The sequence below is a fragment of the Plectropomus leopardus genome, chromosome 19, assembly GCF_008729295.1.
Source record: "Plectropomus leopardus isolate mb chromosome 19, YSFRI_Pleo_2.0, whole genome shotgun sequence".
NCBI lineage: Eukaryota > Metazoa > Chordata > Actinopteri > Perciformes > Serranidae > Plectropomus > Plectropomus leopardus.
Window position 1 is genome coordinate 20,303,497 of NC_056481.1, and position 25,498 is coordinate 20,328,994.

A 25,498-nucleotide genomic window follows, 5' to 3' on the forward strand; every position below is an offset into this window, starting at 1 on the left:
CTGATTCTCCGCACCATGGATTTTTTCTCACTTTTCCCCCGGGTTTTAGTCAGGTCGAAGGTCAGTCAAAGCTGTAATGGCCACCTCTGCACCTACAATGCTGTCTCCATTAGAAGGTCCGTTATTATGACCTCCTCCACCATCTCCTCATTTGTTGTTGTGTGGGACTTTTGACTACGCCATCTATTGGCTGTATCTATGCCAATGTAAAGGATGCATGGAAGTATAAGGGCAGAGACATTTACAATCAACAACGGACAAATCCAGGATTTCCCACACATTTAATTATTTGTGGTGGCCTGCTGCGGCTAAAACATCTCCTGCCACAAATAGATTTTCAATTTTTGGAGCTGGGCTCTTCATTTCGAGGACTGGTGGAATATATTTTATACATATATTTCACAGGGCAGGGCATACTCTGGGCACAGATGGAGCAGTAGAACATCAGGTGCAGTGTAACTTAAATTTAACCCTAAGATTTAAATGCTACAAAGGGACACATCCGAAGTTTGCTCTTATCGTTACACTCCTTATCTATTTTCATACACAAGGGGAGCATGAATGAGCCCTGACAATAAATTAAGTTACGTATTGGAGATATTTGTGCAGATCTAACCAAAGCAAAATCAACAAAAATGTGTAAATTGACATTTTAAAAGGATGTAAATATAAAAAGAGGAAAAGGTGCACTTGACAATCTGTCGAGAGAAAAGGATTTCAGTCTGATACATTTTATGGAAGCTGCAGCAGAGCTGCACTCAGTTTGGGCACACTGTGTATCCAAACCACATGTAGATCTGAGCTGCAAAGGGGGGTCGAATACTACAGCGTCTAAATCAGAAGATGAAACAACTGAGCCGGTTGAGAGGAAGATAAGGGGGTCGACAGGAGGGGATGTTTTTGGCCTCATGCCGTGAGACCCCCTGCTGCCTCTGGGGTCAAATTGAAAGGATTTAAGAAGTTATTTGAGTATTAAAATGTGTCACCTATACACTTAACACACACAAACACACAAACACAAACACACACACACACACACACACACACACACACACACACAGTCACACAAACACATTACAGGGTGGACTCTGCTTTCCTTCAGCTCCCACAGTGCCGAGCGGCAGGCGTCACCGCAGCAGGGAGACAAAAGAGTCTGTACTGTTACTGCGCCTGTTGTACATGAAAGACTGTGAAACTCCAGAACATGGCCCTTTGTAGCGACAACTGATATTATGCTTTTTATATATATAAATATACATAGCCTTTTCTCTCTCTCTCTCTCTCTCTCTCTCTTTCTTTTTCATCTTTTTCACGCCCCTTTTTCTCCTTCTTTCCTCCATCCATGTCTGAATGGAGAAACAAAAATCTTTTGTGATGGTGGAGTACAGTCATGATGAGACATAATGAATAATAATAATTCACCCACCACACCTTGAAATGATTGGTTTCCCTTGTGTGCATCGTTCCAGCAGACAGTAATTGATTCTCTGTGCCAAAAATTTGACATTTTTTGTGTCCTCTTGAGCACTGCGCACATTTCATTCTTTATAACTTTTTCTGTCTGTGTGTGTGAATCCAACATATGATTATCGTCTCTGAAGAAGTCAAACAAACAAGCCAAACAAGTGAAATCGTATATAAATGGAGTTCACAATCCCATAAACCTGCTTGCTTCCGATAGGGATCCTTTGCAGATTTTGTTGTTTTTTTTTCCCTCCCCCCACCTTGCGTTTCTTGACAGCTGGTGGTTTTGTTTCCAACAGAGTTGAGAAGCAGGTCAATGTTTGCTGAGGATGTGCATTATCGGACCCAATTGACTTAATCCAGCAAGGCGGAAATGTGGAAATATGAACCCTCTATGCCTGCGTGTACTACTCCATCCTTAAAGCCCACTCAGCTCTGCAGAGGCAGCCACTGGAACAATAGGTAAGCAGGCAGGGCAGTGGAAACAGTTGGTAAACAAAACAAAACAAAAAACCCTCACGGTAACAGCCAAAATAAACCTGATAGAAAGCGGAGAATTGGTGGCGCTGGTTGGGTCATGGCTGATAGGGTCAGGGCCACAGATGAGTGGGTCGGGGAGGCAGTCATGTCTGACATTTTTCATCAGAAGAGTCAGTGAGACAAAAAATGCCACAGCAGAGACTAAAGGACACAGTCAGCTCGGTAACAGAGCCCAGAGACACTCTGTGTCATTTATTGTGAGATTTTTGTTTGACCAAACAATATGGTGATACAGAGCCCAGACACCAGAATAAAATGTTGGTATTGTGCAGTTCTGCAAAACATTTATACCTCTCATACATGTCATATCAATGTTCATCATCATCAATGTTTCTAAAGTGACATTGTTCGGATCACATACAGGGTTTCCTACAAATTGCCACCACGTATTGATTTTATATTTTTGGAGCTGAACCACTCATTAGGAGTGCCGTTGGAGTACCTTTCCATTATGCACTGCACCACACTGCAGCATGTACTCTGGGAGCAGATGGAGCAGCAGAAGAGCAGGGGGCATTGAAAGTGAAACTTAATTTTATTGGGACTAAAAGTTCGCTTTAGTTCACCTCTACAGCAGCTGTTCCTCAAATCCATCAATCTGACCTGATCAGCTCTGAATGAATTGACAAATCAATTATCCAAGACGTAGTCTTGTTTTCATTATCAGTACAGGCTAAACATGCTGTAACAACAAGTACATTCAGTGGCTAATAAACAACTGTTAAGCCTATTAGATCCAAAGAAAATAAGGTTAATTAACTTTCTTTTTTTTTCTCATCTTGGAGTGCTTTTCACATTTGAAGGACATCTTTATAGAGCTGGTTTCTATTGACGAAGCTTGAGTTTCTGTGGATTCTTTCTGATTTTAATGGTTGTAGCCCACTACCACCACCTGTGTCACTTATGTCGCAAACAGACAAACTTTAACGACAAACATTATAAACTGTTATGAAAAGAGTTTAGAATAAATCACTTCTGTTTACCATTATCTACATTATCTATAAGATATTCGCAATGGCCCTGTTACACCAGCATATTAAACCAACTCATTTCAATGGCAAGAAGCAAAGTAAATCCACACCAATTTATCACATTGGGTGTGATAAATTTTGAAATGAGCATTTGTGCTATTTACCAATAGCTAACCTTCAAAGTGGTATGAATTGCTCTACAAAAGAGATATGGTTTGCAGACAGGAGTTGCTGGTACAAATCAGTCTTTATTATCCCTTAAGCGACCGTACTAACAATATTTTATTTTCAAAAACTCTTGGTATTAAGGCATTCTAGGGTATTTATAAATCAAGATGATATGATTTTCAACACAGTCAAAAACACAGGTGTCTGTCCCTTTATTAAACTCACTGTATCTAGGGCACATCTTGCACCGCCATCAGTCAGTTTCTAGTCTCTACTGGGGGTTGTTACGCCCCACACTAACACTGTCATATACCATATATACATCCTGGCGACTTTTCAGGAAGGTATGAAAAAATAGATACTGCCCAAGCCTACTAGCATGTTCCTGGCCAGCTAGCTATGGTAGTTCACCAGCTAGCACCGCCTGGAGTCATGACCTCACCAAATCTCTAAAACCACATATTTTGCCAAGATGTGGTTGACTTCCAGGGTGCCCCCTTTTGGTACCATTCCCTCACCCACCTTACCACTCCTTGCAGTAAAGTGTCAGTGATCACCTTCACCTCTTAGTGTCTTATTTCCTACCGTGACACTGCCAAATAAGTTCCAAAACTAGCGATGACCATTACGTGTGAACTCCAAACCGTTCAGGTCCTGATTGCCTCTGTGGGTGCACTGCCTACCACAACTCAACATGTTTTTTTCTGTATTATTCCTTTTTGTCTCCTGCTTGAATGGAGGTCAAATGAAGAGTGGAGATGCAATTGGCCTAATAATAGGAATCAGATCCAAGTTAGAGGGTACAGCATTTCAGCGGCACATTGATCAGCAACAGATGCAGGAGCAGAATCAAGCCAGTTGAGCATACAGCCCAGAGTTATGTGGTGTTAAATGCTTCTTCTGGGTACGCTTTAGAATTTACAACTAATATTATATTGTGATTTTATGGATGCAATATTTTGACTGAATTTAAAACCATCTTTTCAATATTAACCAGACAAGATGAGCGAGACCTTTTTCTCTCGTCGCTTTAATCAAAGTAAATCTTGATATCTGGCGAGCACGTTCCAAAATAAGTGATAAATTGAAAGACAAAATGCAGTGAACGTTGTGTTCAGCCTTGGATGTTTTCATTTACTTTTCTATGAAGCATCACAGACCAGCTACCTTGGAAACACAAGCTAGTCTGCTGATACACAGGCACTTCACAGTGTGCCATGCCATGATTCCAACGGCCAAGAATTCTGAAGCCGAAAAACATCCTATTGGACCAAAAGCCCATTCCTCCAACAGCCCTAATCCCAAAAAATAACACCCATTGCTCCTAAGTCACGTTTTCTAGGAAATATCCTGGTGGCTTTCGAGCTCATGTTTTCACATACCCTTTGCGGTCCTTCCCAACTCTCTGTGGCATTTCGCAGCAACATTTAAGCCATGGATCCTGGGTGTTTTTAGCCAAACCTTTGCAGTGTTTCCTAGCAGCATTTGAGCCACTGATTCCAGGTGTTTTTACGACCTTTAGCAACATTTCCCAACGCCATTTGAGCCAACAATTCCAAGCATTCCTGTCGTTTCCCAGCAGCATTTAAGCCACCATTTGAGCCACCAATTGAGTGTGTTTTTCACAACCAAGAACCATCAACCAAGTGGTTTTTGTGCCTAAACCTAACCACATGGTCTCCTCTGTGCTGTTGACAAATGAAAATTATCTGTGGTTTACAGAAATGTGCAATGCAAACATTTTTTCTGGTAATTGGGTTTATTGTCTAACTGCAGGGAATGTGTGCTTTCAGAGAAACAGGCTTTCAGGCCTTCCCCGTTTGGCCTCCTTATAATAAGTTTTACCATAAATACTCTGGTTGATGTCCAAATTGCTAGTGCAATGATACTGATCCCTAATTGGTTTAAAAAACGAAAAACACTGCCAATTGCACCTTGCCAGGTTTGAACCCAGGTCTCTGCAACAAAACTTAGTCCTGCATCATCTGAGCCACCACGGTAACATGACTCACTTCTGGTAGCCATGAACAACCCAGTCTGATTCCCAGCTCGAAAAATACAGATGCTTGGTCAGTGGCCCAACACATAAGGCACCCTTTAAGCGGTGGTTTGAAACAAATCGGGTGGCATCAATTCCTAATTATTATTTTTTTAATCACTATTGAAAATAGCAAAAGTTCAAACAAGAAGTGCAAAGATAAAAAGATAATTTAAAATGATTTAAAATCCTGTTTAAAAATAAGTTTAACTCTGAGTACTTATAGTGCCATATTTTGACATGTAGGGCCACTGACAAGCATCAATATTTGAGGAGATGGGAGTGAGAATGTAATGCCATGTAGCTACCACTGTGCTCATTTACTGTGGTATTTGAAGTATCTCTTTGTCTGAATTCGCCTACAAAAGCAAACATGACTTAAACAAATTTTCTCACAAGAGAGGAAAAGCTGGAAACTCATCTACTTATGTACAAAATTAAGGCTGCACGATATCCCCCAAAATTCCTATTGTGATTTGGACCCGGGTTATGCCACAGACTTTTTCAGCCCTGCATGATCTGAGCCACCACACTAACATGACTCACCTCTCATGGTGATGTAGCATCCTCATTTGCTTATTTTTAGTGTGCTCTTAATGTAGTGTTGGTCCTGGTCAGCCTCTGTCTGAATTCATGTCCAAAGGTGACTTAAATTAAATGTCTCGAAACAAGACGGAAGAAAAGCTGGTGTAAACAAACTACCCACAAAATTAGGGCTGTCAAATTTCCCCAAAACATCAAATTATGATTATTTTGACAGTATTGTGATTGCATTGAGTCATGATCCTTATAAAAATGGTGATTTTGCATTTCATTTCCACTAAAAAACACAAAAATGCATGCTGCATGGTACCAAACAAGCGTGCTCTCTTATGTCTGGAATATGATTCACAGGCCATGTGTCTCTGTAGCAACACAGTACTTCATTTATAATGACTCGTCAGGGCACAATTTCGATAATATTTCGATTAATTGTGCAGCCCTATACAAAATACACACAAACAAGTACTAACAATGACAAAACCCAGAGTTACAAAGCCTATACTCTCATCAGCCCACACGAGCTTCACTGAGAGGCAGAAATCGCAGGTGAGATGTGAATGGGATTTGATAATTGGGATTATGGTCTTTTCTCTTGCTTTAACAGACAGAGAGGCCTATTAATACACAAAAGCAACCCCCATTAGACAGGTTGTGCCGAAATCAAGCCTCTCTTGTTCAGCGGAGCAGCCAGCCGCCGGGAGGAAACTACACAGTGGAATATCTACAAGGAATATTCAATAAGAGACAGAGAAGGAGCTGTAGTGGGACCAGTGGCTGGGGGGGGGCGGCTTACCAGTTCTTGCTAAGGTCTTTAATCACCGAAACCCGGAGAAACATTGCTGCGACGGGGACTCAGTCCACAGCGGCTCACAAAGACAGAAAAGGGACTTAGTGTCGACACTTGATAGGGAGGAAGCTTTGAATTACTGATGTCGCAAAAAATGTTGGTTGGCACGTGAACGCTAATGGCTCCATTTGGGAAGAGACGACTGTTGGCTCACACACACACACACACACACACACACACACACACACACACAAATTTTGTGTTGTTACAGTACTTGTTTTTGTTTTGATCATTAATGCAGTAGCTCCAAGATTCCTAAATCAATCCTTCAGACAGAGACCAACGCGCACTGGAACATGCATTTGTCAGGTCCTGCTGGGTGTTTCTTTACACTGTGTTAACTGATGTGCAGCGTGGATTGTTCTTGATGTCAGACTGAATCAGGACAATGCAGCTGTCTGTAAATACTCATTTCTTGGTGGGGATGTCGTGAAGAATGTCTGTTTTCTCCTCGCTCAAATGCAGAATGCTCTTTAGTTTCCTCTCTTCATTAAAGAAAAGAAAGAGGAGCGTTTTCGTGGTCAGACAGATCTGTACAGTACATCTAAAGGGCTCAAACACACATTTTCACCAGGTTTTCTTCTTTTTTCTTTCCTCTTCTTTACTGCTGTTTGCGGGACTTGAAAGCGCTCTAAAACATTACAGCAGTGATACTCAACTAATGGCCTGCAGGCCAAATCTGGTCCCTAAAAGGGTGCTGGGTGGCCCCCTGAACCATTTTCTTATCCACATAAAAATAATGTGAATGTGAGAATTGTACTTTTAGTAAACATTAGGTGCCAGAGTGCATGAAACAGCCTTAAATTTGAGTTTGTTTATCAAAAAAAGTGCCAGTACTAAAATCAAAACATCCTGAAATCAAATTGTCGACACATCCTGAAGTCCTAGAAATGTCCCAAAGTTTCTAGAAACATCCTGAAATCCTAAAAAGATCCTAAAATCCTAGAAATGTCATAAAATCCTAAAAATGTCCTAAAATCATAGAAACGTCCTTAAACGTCCTTCTAGAGACATGTATCGGACTACTGCAACTGGCCCCTGGCCTCCTGTCAATTTGCAAAAGTGGCCCCCAAGCAAACCAAGTTGAGTATCCCTGCATTGCAGCGTACAAGGAACAGCATCTCTATGTTAAAAAAAAAATCAATATATTTAATATGAAAGGGGTTCTTGTCAGCTATGTTTACGACTTTGTATAGCATCAGTCTTTATGCGCAATCACCGATGCGGAGACGGAGGAGACGCAGTGTTTGTTGTCCAGTAATCTGTTTTAAAAAGCTCCTATGGTGTGCTTTCTATGTATGATTTTTTTTTATCATGAAACCTATAATAAATATACTCGCTGTTAGAATTAACGGAATCAAAAATACTCTGACCTCTGCTATGATCCAGAGCCCGGGGGTTTTCCATTATCTTTGCAGAATCAATAAGCTATTTGCGATACTATCCATTATAGCGAGCATATCCTTTTATAGAGTAACTCATTGATTAACTCATTTTGGTGTTAATCACGCATTACATACAAACTTATATGAGATTCAATTTTCTATTTTTGATGTCCAGACCAGTTTGTGGTATTTATGCATATGTGTATATGGATACATATGGCCCCCACACTGCATTTATGCGTGACTAGTAAAAGCATATTTTCTATGGTAGAGCCCATTTCCCACTATTGTTTGCACAGTAGCTTATAATATGCACCGTGATGCCCCATCGTCCTTTTACTGTTTACTGACTTTATGATTTGTGACATTAAGTTATGAAAAAGCTGTATTTTGGTACTCTTCAGATATTGTTAGAAAAAGAGATATAGCAGACGTTTTGTCCCAGAAATATATTACCATAGTGTTTCTATGAATTTGTCTGTTTTCCTTATTTTGGGGAGGGGTGACAGGGATATTTTTGTTCTTCTTCTGTTGATGATTTGCCATCTGACAGTATATCACCATTGTTCTATATACGACTTTCTTACGTGGCAATAAAAGATGACTTCTGTAAAAAAAAAAAAAAGCTTCTCTCCTTGCTGTCTCTTTGTCCTTTTGTCCTCAGGAAGCGATAGTGTACAGTTTATTCCCCCCTCCCTCCTCCCCTCCGCTCCGTTTCCCTTGGCTCTTTGCTTCCCAGCAAACATTTGATGTTAAACAGATCTTGTTAGAACAGATTGGAATAACTTCCGAAACACATTTATATATAGCAGCAAAGCAAAAGTTGAAGCGACAGCTGTTTCCTGCTTTGTGTTTTTTGATGCTGACACTTAACACTTTCCCACAGATGTCAATTCAAACAAATTCCAAATCAGTTTTTTCCTCCCTCTGTCTGTTAAAAGCTCTTGAAATAGCACCTCTTTCCCAATTTTTTCACAGTCAACAGTTAACAGGAGGAAATGTGCATACTCCATCACTATAATCCTTATGACTTTAATAGAAATAAAACCCTTTTTTGATGCTAATCATGGTTTGAATTTTTCAGTCCATCCAAAGTTTTTGCTGGCTGTTTTGGGGAATACTGAAATACCTGTTTTTTATACTCACAGTCAACAATGGCAAAGGGGTTTTACAGTCAGTTCAAGTCAAGTCCATTTTATTTATAAAGCCAATTATCACACATCACAATTTGCCTCAGAGGCCTTAACCGCATACGATATCCCTCTGTCCTTGGACCCTCACATCAACTAAGGAAAAACTCTGAACGACTGAGGAAGGATCCTTCTTCCAGGACAGACAGATATGCAATAGATGTCGTAATAGATGTCACTCAGAACTGAGCCACGTACTCGCTGGGATGAGCTGGAAGAATGAGGTGGTCCCAATATTTCCATAGCAATGCTGTTGGGTCAGGATGGCATTACTGGAGGTAATTGGCAAATGCGCAGCTTCGCTAGCTATCTAGCTGCTACCAGACTCAGATGGGGTGTGCAGCCATAAACGAAAGAGCAGCAAAATTAACCAACAAACAGACTTTTGTGACCCATCAAAAATGTTCTCGGCCTTTAGTTGATTAATGGTTGACCACTGACGTTCCTATACACAATCATTTGGGGCAATTTATGGTTTATCTTGACCAAAGATTTGTTGACATGCAGACTGAAAGAGTCTGGGATCAAACTAACAACCTTCTTCTAATTCGATTGTTATTTACGACATCTGTTGCACATCTGTCAGTCCTGGAAGAGGGATTCCTCACTCTTCCTGAGATTTCTTCCTTTTTTTTCCCCCCTTCACAGGGTTTTTTTGGGGGGGAAATTTTCCTGAGGTGATGTGAGGGTTCAAGGGCAGAGGGATTTCATATGCTGTAAAGCCCTCTGAGGCAAACCGTGTTTTGTGATAATGTGCTTTACATATAAAATTGACTTGACTTGACTTCTGATTAGTGGATGACCTGCTCAGCCTCCTCCGAGGAAACGCCATATACTTATCACAATGAAAATAACTGTTCGTTCAAATTGGATCTACAAAGAAAGATCTGGATATTTCCTGCATTTTTCTGACAGCATGAAGTAATGAAACACGAAGCAGCAGCCACAGTGAGCTGTGATGATGGAAAAAAGCCAGCTTCTTCTTTATGAAAACAATGCAAATTTGTTTGCCTGTAAACACCATTTGCTGTATTTCTGTCAAAGTAGCTGCTTGAGGAGCATAGAATGCTGGGACTGACAGTATTAAAACACATTATTTTAGGATTTAATTAACGCTTGCCTTTATACTTTTTTTTGCATGTTGTATCAACAGCACCTCTTGAGATTATTTTTGGCAATATGCCTTTCATTAAAAATAACACCAGAGATAAGAGGTCCCAGGGAAGATGAAATGTGCCTCATTCTACAAAGTCACAATATTCAAATCGACATCTATTCAGTAGTAAAACATTTCCTGGGTACTCTCCTCTCCTACCTCTTCCCTCTGCTGCTTCTCCTCATGCATGCAGAGCTGAAGCCAGAGAGTTAATGTGTCCTTGGGCTTCAAACAGAAGATCACTGCCAAGGCAGACAAAATCAACCCTACTGTTTCGGTTGTAAATATTGTTTTTTATTTAATTTTTTTTTGCCTTCAGATGAACCGTGAATGCGAGGCAAGGTAAAAAAAAAAAAAAAAGCACCTTTTAACTGCACACCAATGTTGCCTTCACACCCATCCAAATACACACCATAACACACATTCACACAATGTGGGTTTACACTAATTACTGCCAGTGCTATTGGCAGGAGGAAACAGTCCAGGGAATTTAACTCAAAACAAAGCAAACCTGCTTTTCCTCCTGCTCCCCTGCCAATCCCTCTCTACCTTCCCCAATCCTGCTCAACAGAGCGGAGCTGCACAACAACAGCTCTCTGTGTGTTTTTTAGCCATCTGGCACTGATCTCTGCTTCTACTGTCAGGGGTATCGTCACCATCACCATCAGCATCATCATCTTTTTGGTAGTTGTTTGGGTCGTCACTAGTCTTTTCATCGCCAACAATATTGTCGTCATCATCAAGATATTATGATCACCATCATCTGTGAGTCACCTTCCAATCTTTAGTTTATTTGTATAACCAAAGTTACACAGAACTAGAGACCACCTTGCAATTGGATCACAGCAGCCATGAAAGTCGTTATAACCTTGGCTGAACAACAGGAAAAAAACATTTCGTGACGAAATGTTCCTTTTGAGTGTGTGTGTATGGGACGATGTAGGTGTGTCACAAACTTGTGTGGAAGCCAGTGTTTTTCTTCTTCTGGCGTATGTCCTTAGACCTTCAGCTCAGTTGAAGCAAGCCAGTCCAGTGTATCCTTGTCCAGGTCAATAAGGCCACAACTCCATTCGGTGGCCGGTGTTTGGGGCAGCTGTATATTATATGGTCTGCAGTTTGTAATGGCTCTCCGCACTCACAGTGGGCGCTCAATGTCAGACCCCACTTCTGTACTGCTGCCCTGAAGTGTCCTATTGTCTGTCCTTAGGTGGTTAAGGGTTATTCATTGTTTGCGGGGCAGGTGCTGGCCGTAAGCAACGGTGGAGTCTTTGATATAATGGTGAAGCCTAGATGTTTCTGCTGATCGTCCCTCCATCTTTTCCTGACCCAGGAGGCCTTGGAGGTGTCAGCTGGTGTTGTGCAGAGCAGTTCTGGGGCGTGTGGGAAAGGAGCACCGGGACTTGAGGCGCATGTGCTGTTGTGTTTCTGTGATTATCTTGTGGAGTAGATGGGATTAATTTGTCTGTGCCTTTTGAACAAGAGCCAGCGTGGTTGCTTCACATCTGATCTCTGCTGGAGCGATGCTGGAATGGACAGGCAGGTGGTTTGTTGGCGTAGCTCTCAGGCATCCGGAGACAGTCCGTAGGGCGCAGTTGAGGCAGAACAGTACTCGGCAGTGGAGAACACCAGGGCCTTGGTGGAAATGCACAGGGTATTCTTGGTGGTTCCCCATGTGGTGCCAATGTTCGATCGACTTGGGATTCTGGGGCCGCCAGAGCACTGACTTTTTTGGGTTGGAGCATTTCATTTATGTTTACAGTGGATCTGTTGTCTATTATCTACAGTTTATCGAATACTATAAAACTGCCCGATATCAGGCAACCAGATGTATTCAGTATGCCCTAAACTGGATCAGTGGACAGGAAAGATTGATTATAGTTGGTAAAATGGCTATCTGTGAGTGATGCTGAAAGACTCTGAATGAAATCCATCCAAATCTCACCTGCATTTTAATTATTTTCAAAACAGAGACTTTTTACGCATACTTGCATTTTAAATAATAGTTCCAGTTAAAGTTGTGAAGTGTTTGTTCGACCCAAAATCCTTTTAATAATAATAATTGTGTAAAACTGTTGTCATACCATCCTAACATTGCCATACCATGAAACTGTGAGACTTTCTGAGATGGTTATTACACCATGAAAATCTCACACCATTAAATTCCTTATTTTCCACTCACATGCTGGAAGGTAGGACAACTAGAAAAACAGAATGAATCTTGGATATATTCTCTAACTGTAAAAAAAAAAAAAAAAACAAGATGTCATCTGCATATAAATAAATTCTATGGTTAACTGTTGTGTATTGATATTAACCTGCTAGTTGTGGTATTGCCATATCCTGAATGCAGTTCCTGATTGTTTCATTATTAAAGATTTTGATATCTTTGTAAAAAGTGATAGTTTTGAAATGTTAAATTGTAATCGCGTGTAAAGAAATTTTTGTGAATCAATAGCGATACACTTTTTGTATTGAATAATAAGGAACAGAGAAAATCTGACTTAATTCTAGCAACTTTAATTGATGGTCGTAACAGGTGTACGTCTGAATTTAATCTATTTACATGATCACATATTTAATTCTCTTCAACTTGTGAGAAAATACCACATATATTCTAGCTCAGGAATTCAAATGGAAAAATAATTTGATTGTGTTTTTTGGGCTTGTAAGTGACGGTAAGGAATAAATCTTATATTTTAACACTTTGGTACTTTTTAATAAGTCTGCCAGAGCATTACATTTCACTGCACAGCGCATCAATTATGGAGTGAAAACAGCACTCAGCTTCTCAGAAATTGCATATGTTGTACTCATGGCCCAAGGCAGCAAAAATCAGTGTCTGTGAAAATGAGCCATTCTCTTCCAAAGCGTCAGACCAGGAGGAGTCAGACTCTAATCTGTGAAGAGAAAGCGATGTACAGCCTGGAGGGAAACCACTGACAGCGACACTGAGACTCACTTTGTCATCTCTTACACTGTTTGTTTGAACTTTGAGATCCAACGGAGCTCTGCTTCATAACATCGTAATGTTGTCTGTTTGAAATTGGAAACGTGCCCTGTGATATCATGCTCGATTCTGTTGAGCTTTCAAGTTATCTCATTTTTTTCTACATTTTTCCATTAAGCTTATTTCTTTCCTCTTTTCTAGCTGTTCACCTTTCATCCTGCATTGCGAATGAGTAAGCCTCTAAAAAAACTTTAAATGAAAGAAAAAGAAAAAATCCAATGACCAAAAAGAGAGTTTAAAGAGCCGGACGCTTCAGGTTCTGCAAGCAGAAGAGGTAAACAGCCATCAGAAAATGTGACAAAGACTCAGACAAAGAGGCCTCTTAGACAGAGTCCTTTTTTTAACTGAGCGATCCCGCATTGCAGATGAAGAAGCCTCAAAGGCAACTTGTGGGGAAAAAAAAGAAAAAGAATTATAAAGAAAGACTATTTGACCAAAGGGAGCGTTTAAAGAATTCAATGCCAGGCATTCATTTTAAAAAATGATTGAGATGATCTGCTTTAAGCCTTTAAAAACATTGTTGCATGATTCTGTTAAAAGAAAAAAAAAAATCTAAAATAAGAAAAGTGATACCTAGACATCTCACTCCTTTTGCTGCAGGAAGCTAAAACGTCTGTCGTCTACATAATGTCATCAGACCTATGTTACCTTTTGTGCAGTGAAAACGTGGTATTTTGCCATAATTACGCAGGTTACCCCATAATGGCCACAAGAGGTCGCTGTTTGCATAATGCTTTAAGGACACTGATATAAAAATAAAAATCATTTTAACTAGAACATTCTTTTCGCAGCAGAAAGTTAAGGGTTCTGTCGTCCGTTTTAGCATGTTGTATGCTCACGATAATGTCATTGTGCTGTGTAACCTGCAGTGCCAAAACACGCACAGAAATGAAAAATGAGCATATCTTACAAACTAAGTAATGCTCATGGTTCAAATAACTTAGTGTTAAGAAATGTTTTGTTTGTTTTTTACATTTAGAGATCTTGTTAAATTTCTTTTGTTAATTTTTGTGTTTAAATTTTGTAAAATCAGATTATAGAACACGATTTTTGTATTTTTTTTTATTGCACCATTTCATTAATTATTAAAGTTTTCTGACTTCCATGACCTTTCAGCATATCTCACAAACTACATGTACATGGCTCAAATACGTTATGGAGATATTTTGTTTGTTTTTTACATAGAAAGAAATCTCATAGATTTTTGTATATTTTTTTTAAATAACACTATTTCAATATTTTAATCCATTATTAAGGTTTATTGACTTTCGTGACTGTTTAGCTAAGGTTGCAATGATTTTAGAGACATGAAGCTTTTGAAGATAGTCCAATAAATGGCATCACAATAAGCAAAACTACCAATATAGGCACTGGAGCGCTATCTCTACTGCAGTGTTCGGAGGGTTAATAGGAAAGAGACAATAAATAGAGTAATAAATGTAGAAAAAAAAGTTCAAATACAGAGGACGGATACATGAAAGTTCAAACCCACAAGGTAAAGTTCATACTTCGGACATCTGATGCATATTTCTAAGCAAATCACATTCTTTAGCAGATGTGAATCATCACCCAATCCACTGCAGCTCTGACCTTACACCTTTTACTGTTAATACAGAGACATCAACGTCAGACTGTACACTTCAGCATGACTGTAAAGCTGAACTTGAGCGGCGATTCTAAACTCAGAGCCAGCCGTGTCATGGTGCATGAGCTGCACATCAAAGTGTTTCCCTCACAGGACTCTGCTTCAGCAAATTATCGTATGCAGAAGGCATTGTATTCTGGGACTGCCCTCCGCCGAAAGTTCAATGAGTCATCTCGTCAAAGGGAATGACCGGCCAATCACCCAGGAGACTGTTTCTCCTCTTCAGTCTCTCTCTCTGCTGAGATAATACACTACTCACACACACAGAGGGATAAACTGCACTGCGCTAAGCTGGGCTTCTCTCCATGCTCTTATGAAGGCTACATAATGTGTACTTGAAAATCATTTCTTCTTTTTATACCTTTCTTTGTCAAGACTGCATTTGTTCAGCCAAACGTCTTGTTTGTGCAAATGAGAGGAGGTGTGTATTGAGTCTTTTTCTAGTGGAGTGTATTCATCTTGTGAGAGCCATTTTAAGAGTTGTTTTTTTTTTTCTTTTTTAATGGTGCAATGTTGCATATGACACCGCGTCAAGACTGTCGATGCAGAGGAAGTGGAGGGGATGAGGAAAAGTTAGTGTTAGAATAATTGTGTTAGTATGTGTGGATGTGTCTTTGTATGTACAGGTTAAGTGTTCACACCCACTCATTCAAACACTTTCAACATTTGAGATCGCATATAAATCTAGGTCTTGAGCAGGATTTATACTACTGTGTTCAATTGGCGTTGTAGCCTACGCTGTAGCCTAACGCACACCTCCCTAGAAATGAAACTACACGTCGCAGTGATGTAGACTTCATGTTTATTTCTGTAAACTGAAAACCATTTCCCTCAGTGGAAACAAAGCTTCTATTTCCCTTTTAGTTCAAGGAAGAGAAACAATAAATTGTGGAGACAATTAAGCCCTCATGGAATAGTGTTTTAAGCCTCGTGATTTATCCTGACTTGATATGAGTTAAAAAAAACTCTGCTAGCCACTAGGCATGGGCGGTATCATGGTGTGGTGCATTGAATAACCAAAACAGTATATATATTCCTACATTGCTCCCAATGAAAGTCTTTCCAGTGACCACACCATCAAATAAAAAGTTGTCTGAGAAGCACATTTGTGTGCAGGTTGCATGTGTTAGTAAAATGCTCATGGAACCCAACGCATAAATAGGATTAACTCAACTCAGTCAGTTATTTGACTTTGAAATACAGCGGCTCTAAAGTCTCATGGTGAACCCACTGCATGTATCAGGAAATAACTCCTAGCAGACTCTGTTCATGGTATATGGACTAACCGTGTAGAATTGATTTTCTGTGGAAATGTTGCTGCTGAGCACAACATCACTCAGACGCTCTACAGTGCATACAAAGTGCAACAGCATGTTACCCCGAGAAGCATCGACATCCACAGGTGGACACAGGAATGTCCTCGTCATGGTACATCCACCAGCAACGCCACACTGACTCTACAGAAACAAAACAAGTACATCCACCTGTCTGTTACCACATTAGTCTGCAAGCTTGCACATTCTGCTAATTCCCAATACTCTGTGGGGACGGAGAGGAATGGGGCTGTCTGGGACAAAATGGACGGCAACAACAAGCGCACTTTAATCATTTCTGCTGATGAGATCGATTTCATGAAGGAGACGAGAGCGAGCTGCCGCCGCCGGGGGTCAAGCAGCTTCCCGCTCTCACTAAGAGGGAGCGGGACGGAGAGCAAGGAGGAGAGGGAGAGCTTTTGATGCACCTGGACAACAGATGGTTCATCAGCAGGTCTCTCTTTGTCCTCACTGACAGGAAATGGATCGCTGAGGGCCAGAATGTTACCTAATTACTACAAAACCACACACACACATACACACAAGGACTGCTGCACCTGAGTCACACCATGCATACACACCGCAGAAACACATGCATGCTTTCTGTACACACACACACACACACACACAGACACAGACAGACACACACACACACACACACACACACACAGTGGCTGTCAAATAGGCTACTCTCTCACTTTACTCTTTACTTTTTACTTTTCCCAGAGTGCATTTCAGCACAGAGCTGTCAGATGGCTCTTTATTTCCAACTGTCCCAGCATGCCCTGCCAGGACTCCTCAAAAACACACACACACACGCGCACACACACACACACACACACAACGCACACACACACACACACACACACACACACACACACACACACACACACACACGGGTGCACCTGAGGTTTCATGCACAAACAGAAAAATTCAGATATATTTTTAATAACAATACACAATATGCACAGATATCACTGACACACTTCACTAGTCATGTTGTCGGACATCTCCATTATCTGCTGAATATAACCAGACAATCAGCGACCTGCCGCTGGGACAAAAAGATTAATTACAGTACAGAGATCAGCTGAGTGGATCCAGCAATTATGTCCAAAAGGTGTAAATTTTAATGCATGCCTGGAGACCTTTTATCTCCAGAGTTATTACTAATGAAAGAAAATTGCCATAAATATTGCTGATACAAACGACCTGCAAGAAAAGTAAACAAAACAAGAAAATAAAAGAGGAAAAACTTTGAGACATTATTTGTGGGGGAGACTGGGGTCAGTGTGCCATCAGCCCTGCTGTGTCGACACAACTTCGGGATGAAACCATGTCAGTCAGCCACCATCACTCATCACAGTCTTTTACATCACATATCAAAATGCATCTGATTCCTTTGTCTTTTAACCAGAAATGACACATTTTTTAATCACTGTCGCAGACAGATGTATCATACAGTTAGCTTACAGACCATTTTTTTGCTGTTCATGTTATGAAACTGAAATGTTACTTTTACAAAAAAATTAGTGACTTTTTTTTAATGATTTAACGGAGTAGATGAGTGCAGGTCAAGAAAGCAAATATTTTGATATTACATTTTTTGTTTCTGTCACCTTAAAAAGAAAAACAGTTGAGTGCCAACCAACCCTGGTCTCCCCTACTTGCAACATGGTTTGGACATGTGGACCTTTTGATGCAATAGAAGTTTGAAAATGAGCTTTTTTTCGGAGCGATAAAATGATTTTGTGCTCCTTTGGGTTCATATCACGGTTCGTGTAACTGTCAGCTGCTCACAGGGAATAAAAGAGCAGCTAATTTAGCAACTTATGACGTGCAGATGAAGAAGAGCGGCTTCTGAATTTATTTTTTAATTGACATCTGTAGACATTTAGGTCTCAGTCTCACGAAACAAAGCAGCTCCTTGTATGAACCTTTATTTGGCAGCTATATAAAAATGTGTTTCCAAAGTTCATTGGGGGGGGATTAACCCTATGAAACATAAGCTACCTGGTTTGATTTCTTTCAGCAGCACAAGAAAAGTGATCCTGTTCCAGGTTTCAAGGATTAAAGAAGATGAGACAATGCTCAACAAGCTCTAATGGCATCAAGCTGTTTTACTACTGAACAAATACTATCACTAAAAACTACACAGTGGAAAACATAATAACACAGATTCTATTATTTTAGATTTAGTGTCTGTTTGACCTCACAGGGAACAGAAGACATACCAAAGCAGAACAGATTAAAAATGAAAAGAAAATAACTGATGTCCAGAGTTTAACAGTTGGAGTTTTTAGCTGGTTATGAATCAGTCTCAGTTTATGCCTCTATATATGACCTAAGAAGATTAAGAAAGATGAGAAGATTTTGAATTTTGAACAGTTATTCTTAAAGCCTGTCCCTGAGTCAGATTCGCAAAAAAAAAGATGGAATGATTCACGGCCCATAGACCAGAAGAGTCTATTTTTAAATTTTCCCAGACAAAGTTTGGCAGTGAGTCCTAAATTAGCCAGTTAAAAGCAAGTAGGAAAAGATATTTACTTAGAGAATTTTCTTTCTGGCATTATATTTTGTGGTTACAGCTGATACTGGGGCATCTAGCTGATACCCGAACCCCAACCCCACCCCTTAAAAAGGGACTGCAAAAATCAGAAATAACAATATAACGGTGGCTACCAAGATATCAGCATGTTATTATTATTATTATTTAAGCTTGTTCTAAAGAAAAGGATCATAACACATGAAACAACATTAAACTAAAATGATGGTCATCGTACATTTTAACTCTTTTTAACTCTCTCTGCGACAGATGTGGTCCACCAGTGCCTACTTTTAAAGTGTCCTTTAAATTGTGAAAATGTTTTACATTAAATTTTACAAAACAGAAACACAAAACATTAATTCAAAAGATTCTTAAATGTAGAAACACAAAACTTAATATTTTGTATCATTTCATAAGTTATTCAAACTATGTACATTATTTGTTTTTTGAGACATTCTCATGTTTATAAGCTATTTTCAAAAGGTGATGGATTTATCATTCATTCCCCTGGTGCCACTGTGTGTTTTTGCACCGCAGGTAATGCAGCACAGTGACATTATTGTAAGTGTACAACATGGTGAAACGAAAGACAGAAGCCTTAGCTTTCTGCTGCAAAAAGAATTAATGTTCAGCTACTATGATTCTTATTGTAGATCAATATATAAACACAGGGTTATGCAAACAACAAGCTATCGTGGCTGTCTGCTGAATGTCTATTCTTTAAGTGTTAAAACTGGTCTTTTTTCTTATAATAAAATGTATATATTTCCGTTGCACAAAAAAGGGAAAAAAAAGAATGTAAAAAAGCCATGGTATCAGTATAAGCCAGAACTTCATAATCCCCCACAGAAAACATCACAGTAAACATCCAACAACTAGCTGAGTAACTGCTTCTTGCGATGAGTAAATTGAACTTAATTTGTAAATTGTGTACACTGGCCCTTTATTCCTGTATAACAGCTTGGATACATAACTTCTTTTTTGTTTTTTTTCTCCATGGCTGAATTGAAGTGATTTTGTTGTCATCGTGTCCTGCCAGTCACCATGACAATGAGGGGAGGGAGGAGACTAATCTGTCAAGATAAGATACCCCGAGAAATCCCTTCAACAGGCCGCAATGTAAGGCAGAGACAAAGACAACAAAAAACAGTCATTGACACTCAGACAAAAGACTCGACAACAACAAAACACTGACACTCTTACACAAGTGGAATCAGCGCTGATGCCAGGTTCTGGTCTGGTAAATGTAGAAATCTCAAACTCCTGCCAGAACCAGCCTGCCAAAACACAATCCCATTAGCATGACATCTCTAAAGTGCGTTTTACTCATTGGCACAATGCATGTGAAATGTCACGTCTCCTGGTGCTGTTGTAATAAGCCTTCAGCTGCCAACTGGCTGCTGCAGCTCGCGAGCGGCGCACAGTTTCAGCACCAGCTGTGCCGCATTAGCAGCAATATCCGTGTTCCACCAGCAGGGGAGCAGCAAGGAATTATGGGTCTGCACAGAGGGAAAGTGACTCTTAAGACACTTGACTCTCCTCAGAAATATCATCATGCAACTTTCTCCAAAACGCAAACACAAGTTCAGGCATCAGACCTGATACTGTAGGACAAACTACTAGTCCTAACAACTGGTGGCCCCCAAAATCAGTTAATGACGGAACGTTTTGTCTTCACAGGAAAACCTACATATTTAAAAATTTTAAAATGTACCAAGCAGAGTGTCAGTATCCAAGGAATATAACAACCATGTTAGTAGAATACTGGGCGTTGGAAGTGTCGGAATATTATTGCTTTTTTCAGCTTATCGCTTTTTGTTTTTCTTATTGTTAATTTGGAGAAAATCATGTTCTAAAATAAGAATGACAGTTCCAATAATGTTTTGGGGGAATGCAAGATGGAAGTATAAAGTAGTAAAGTTGGGAGTAACTGCTAGTTCCAGAAGTGTACTTCCCAAGTAGCAATGTCCAGAGCTGAAAAACGAAGCCAAAACTGAAGTGCCAAAAACTGCAGTTCCTCTAATGGCCACTTGAGGCTAGCTCCAAGAGGGAGTCAGCTCCCTCAGGCCCCCGTGCTAGAATAGCCAAAACTATGTCTACAGGCTGACCGTGACTGTGGGAACCTTGTTCATTTGAGGTGAATTGGAAAAATGACCAACGCTGTAGAAGTGTATACAAATCTATCTATAGGAGAAATATGGGACCTTAATTATTGGAACTGGGGGAAAAGCTCTAGTTTGCAGTTATGGAGTCAGTCCGTTTATTTCCATTCATTTCTAGACAAGTGTTCACATTTTACCAAATTTACACCTGTAAAAGTATGCCTAATTGCATACTTGCTGCTCCTATTTGTACTTGAACTATGAATGCACAGGGCAACAATCACCCAAATATTTTTAATACTGAAGAAAACTTAAAAAGGAGCATCTTTTTATGGTATCTAAGCACATTTATGGCCGTTTATCCACTGACTATAAGAGAAGGGAGTATGACTTCAGATGCATAAACCAGAACCAGATTGAAACTAAACCAGAGAAAGCCAGTAAATCCATTCCAGTCCAAAAAATAATCACCAGAGCCGCAATCACAACCCTGAATCTGCAGCAGCTTCACCTCCACAGACCTCCATCTCAGAGTATCTGCTTTCCTCCAGAGCCCAGAGGCATCAGAGCCGTTTCCAGCCAATGAAGAGCCTCAATCTGACGGTGGTCAGTGCAAGCCGGCTGCAGCCTGGACCGGAGGGCGGCGCGCTTCCAACAACGGTCTGGAGGAAAGCCAAGCGTTGCCACGGTGACAGAGCTGCGAAGAAAATCTCTTTGTATTGTTACCAAGGCAACAACTGTGGCTAGGTGGAGAGGGAGGGGAGGATGAAGAGAAAGAGGGGGAGAGAGAAAGAAAGAAGGGGAGAGTAAAAATAACAGGGTGAGGCGAGAGGAAGGAGAGGGGATGGTGAGCTTGGGTTTTATTATTCCCTTCGTCTCGGCCTCTCTGTTTATGATGATTCTGGACTGTGTGGGTGAATTTGCAGTTTGCTGTAACCTCATCCCAAACAAAGTTACTCAGCAGATTCTTTTGAGTCGGATGGATGCAGCAGCTCAAACAGGACACAATAAGTCAATGGACTCCTTTACCAGCTGCATGTCTCCAGGCTGGGGGGTGAAGTGAGCTCTGTTACGATCCCACTTTTTTTATTCTGCCTGTGCCTCCTATTTCTCTGTATTGCATCCTTCAACCCTCCCTTTGTTTCTTGTGGAGCTCAGAACTGAGTACAACATCATATAAAGAAATATTTTACTGCTGGAAAGACGGTGTTTTAATACTGGTCCGTCAGTGCAGCAGAAAGATGCAAATATTTTTAAAATTGGTGCTACATGACAGAAAGAACCAAAAAGTTCTTATTCCAAAGTCATGAAATACCAACACTGGTAAGAGAAAAAAGCCATCCATCCATGGTGACATTATTCACCCATGATTGGCATCAGCTAATAATACCAAGAGATAACATCAGTTTAAAGGCCGCTGCGCAAAAACGTCACTCAAGGACCCTAAAGTTCCTACATAGAAGGTTAGAGGGAAGGTGGATGGGTCCAACAAACACCGGACTTTCACCTGTAAGCCCAGTGTTCGCTTCCCCTATAAATATTGAGCCAAACCATGTTTTTTTTCTAAACCTAACCACTTACTTTTGTTGCACAAGGAAATAAAAGTAAATTCAAGGTGTTTCACCAATGTTGTACATTTATTTTGAAAAGGAGGGTCTGCATCTAACATGCAGAAACTGTACATTTCCTGTAAAAACCAAAATGTATTTTGAAAGGATTAAATGCATGTAACAGGTGTAAATTGAAATTCCATCCCTGAACATCAACAGACTATAGTTGTCACGATACAACAATTTTTTCAGTACTGATACTGAACTTGATAGTTGATACCAAAAAACTACTCGATACGCATTACCATTTTCGATACCACGGCCCATGTTTGTCATTATATTACAAGCCGTTTGCTGCTAGCTTAACGCTTCATCCACAGCTAATATGGCTGTTAGCTAATGCCTAATAAATGGTAAACAAAACATGTTATAACACCCTGTTTAGCTGTAATGGAGAGAGTTTGTGGACTGGAAGTGGGTGCCATACTGCTTCCTGCATAGTGAAAACAGAGGCTGAAAAAGCAGTAAAACTAAGCAGTGCTGATCAAATACAAACCAAGATTATGATACTGAGATGCATATTTCTCACCTAAAATGTTTTAAAAAAAACATGTTGTAAGTTACTGTTGAACTGTAATATGAGATCTGACCAGCCACCATTGTTTCACAAAGACCAATTCCACATTATATCACCAACCAGCAGGAGCATTAATAACCTGACCAGATCGTAGCCTTCAGATAGTTGTAGGTTTTTTGCCAGTCCTCTTTCTCCGCTTTCTCTGGTCATGGAGAACCCATTTTAAAAGTATTTGTGTCCTCCACAGCACAGACAGCCTAGTTTTATGTGAAGGTCCCCATTATAATAATGAAATACATTTTTAAATGCCTGTGTATCCCTTATTAACATTCTGTCTCCTCTTTCTGAAATCTGATTTTGCGGGTCTGAAAGCGCACAGCAGGCAGAGTTTTTAATGAATTATTTTTTTCCACTGCAGCAGTTTGTCACTTGTGTGGTGGATAATTCATCTGTCAACTTGTTCACGGTTAATCAGATAAAATCATAGGAGCTATTTCTAAGCGAAAGCAAACTTCAAGACCCAGCAAAATAAACATTTTATGTACACTTTCAATGCCCCTGACGTTCTTATGCTCTGTGTCTGCCCAAAGTGCATATATTCCAATAACGCTCCTAAGTAACAGTCCAGCTCCAAAAACGAATGCCTGAGAAACCCTGCAATATGAAAACTCGTAACTACAGCCTGTAGTTTAAAGAGCAAGACTCCATCAGATGCCACGTTTTGCATCAATATGCGTCTTCCAGTAGCGTTTCATCAGAGGGAAACGAGGATATCTAGGCCCTGGTTAGATGGAGGAAGTTTACCACAATTTCATTTACACCCACTACCCGCATTATTTTGATACAAAGCTGGTTAAAAATCTTGAAGTATCCCTTTAATAGCTGTGCCTTCAGTACGTTTATTGGAGTCATTTTGATAACTTTGCTTTGCTGCGGGCCCTCACTAATTCCCACTGTGTTTGAATTGATCGCATAAATCTAGCTGGAAAGAACAACGCTGCAGAAGTGTTTCTGGATTCAGCATATGCGAGTGTGAATGTGTGCGAGACGGAAAAAAAAACCTCTAAGTGGCTCCATCGCAGCTCTATCGGCACTATAATAAATATAATGAATAATGTAGTAATTTTACTTTCTTGCGAGGCCAAAGAAGTGTGAGTTGACAGAAGGACTTGACGGAGAGAGGATGAATGACTTTATTTCAATCTGCTCTTGGTTACATGTGGGTTATGTATGCAGATTTATGCAACCCTCCGTTTTTCAGGGCTGCTCGTTACTCAAAGCAACTGGAAATTTCTCATCAGTCCCCCCAATTCTACACTTCACATGCAGCTCAACACATCATAATGCGAACGAAGCAGCAAGATTAGAGGGAAATTGAATCAAATCAAATCTCCCAAAATTGCACGAAGCTCCGTGGAAACAAGATAGATCCAAAAGGGAAAGGTATCTGTTATCTAACGCCAGCATCACGGCTCATCTCTCATGATTGCCTGGAGACAATCAGAGCTCAGCAAAAACTCCACGAAGCCTCCCGCCGTGGCGTAAACCTGGTCACCGTGTCCACATGAAGGGTTTTGTGTGTTTTTCTCAACACAATCGAGGCCACTGGAGTGACGGGAGAAAACGAGCGCAGCAGGAGAGAAAGAGAAAGCTTGCAGCACGGCCGCGGTCTTAATTGATATTCCAGCCGAGGAGTCGGAATATTCAAATGTCAGTAAGCTCTGTTATCTCACTTGGGAGTCAGCAGAGATTAGGGGATAGGTGAACGAGGGCTGCCGCGAGGTACCACACTGCTTAAACTCCTCACGCGTACACATTTGCACATGTGCACGCATGCATTCTTCATCACAAAAATGCAAATATACACACTCTCCCGACAGGCAGTCCACCTCCCTTCTCTCTCACTGACACCTTCCTGCATACACACACTCACTTTCACACACTTCACCTCCGTGTTCTCGATGCGCGTTCTTTGCGTGCAGGGCAGTCGCTGAGTGAAGGCTATTAGCTCAGCGGAGTCTCTCCTGCTGTCTGCTCGGGCTCAACTACAAAGACGGATCACTGTTTCCAATCAATATCACTGTGGCTGTTACACACAGAATAGTGTGTATTAACCCTCAGCTAATGCCAAATCCTATCAGCTGCTTCCTGTTCCCTCTCATGCGTAACGGTTCTATCTGACTCTCCATCTACAGGATCACTCTCAGACACCAGGAACTTGGTCACATTACTCCCACACCTCGAGAAGAAAGGATTTCTTTTTATTTTTTTATTTTCTACTCATTATTTTTCCCAGAATGACTTTGCTCTGGAGACCAAATGTTGAAACTGGCTCTCAGTAACACACTCTCTCAAAGACACACACACATTTACAAAATAGGGATGATCGATTAATCGGTCATTAAGAATTTAACTGAACATGTGAAATTGAACTGATTAATTAATAGGCTATCA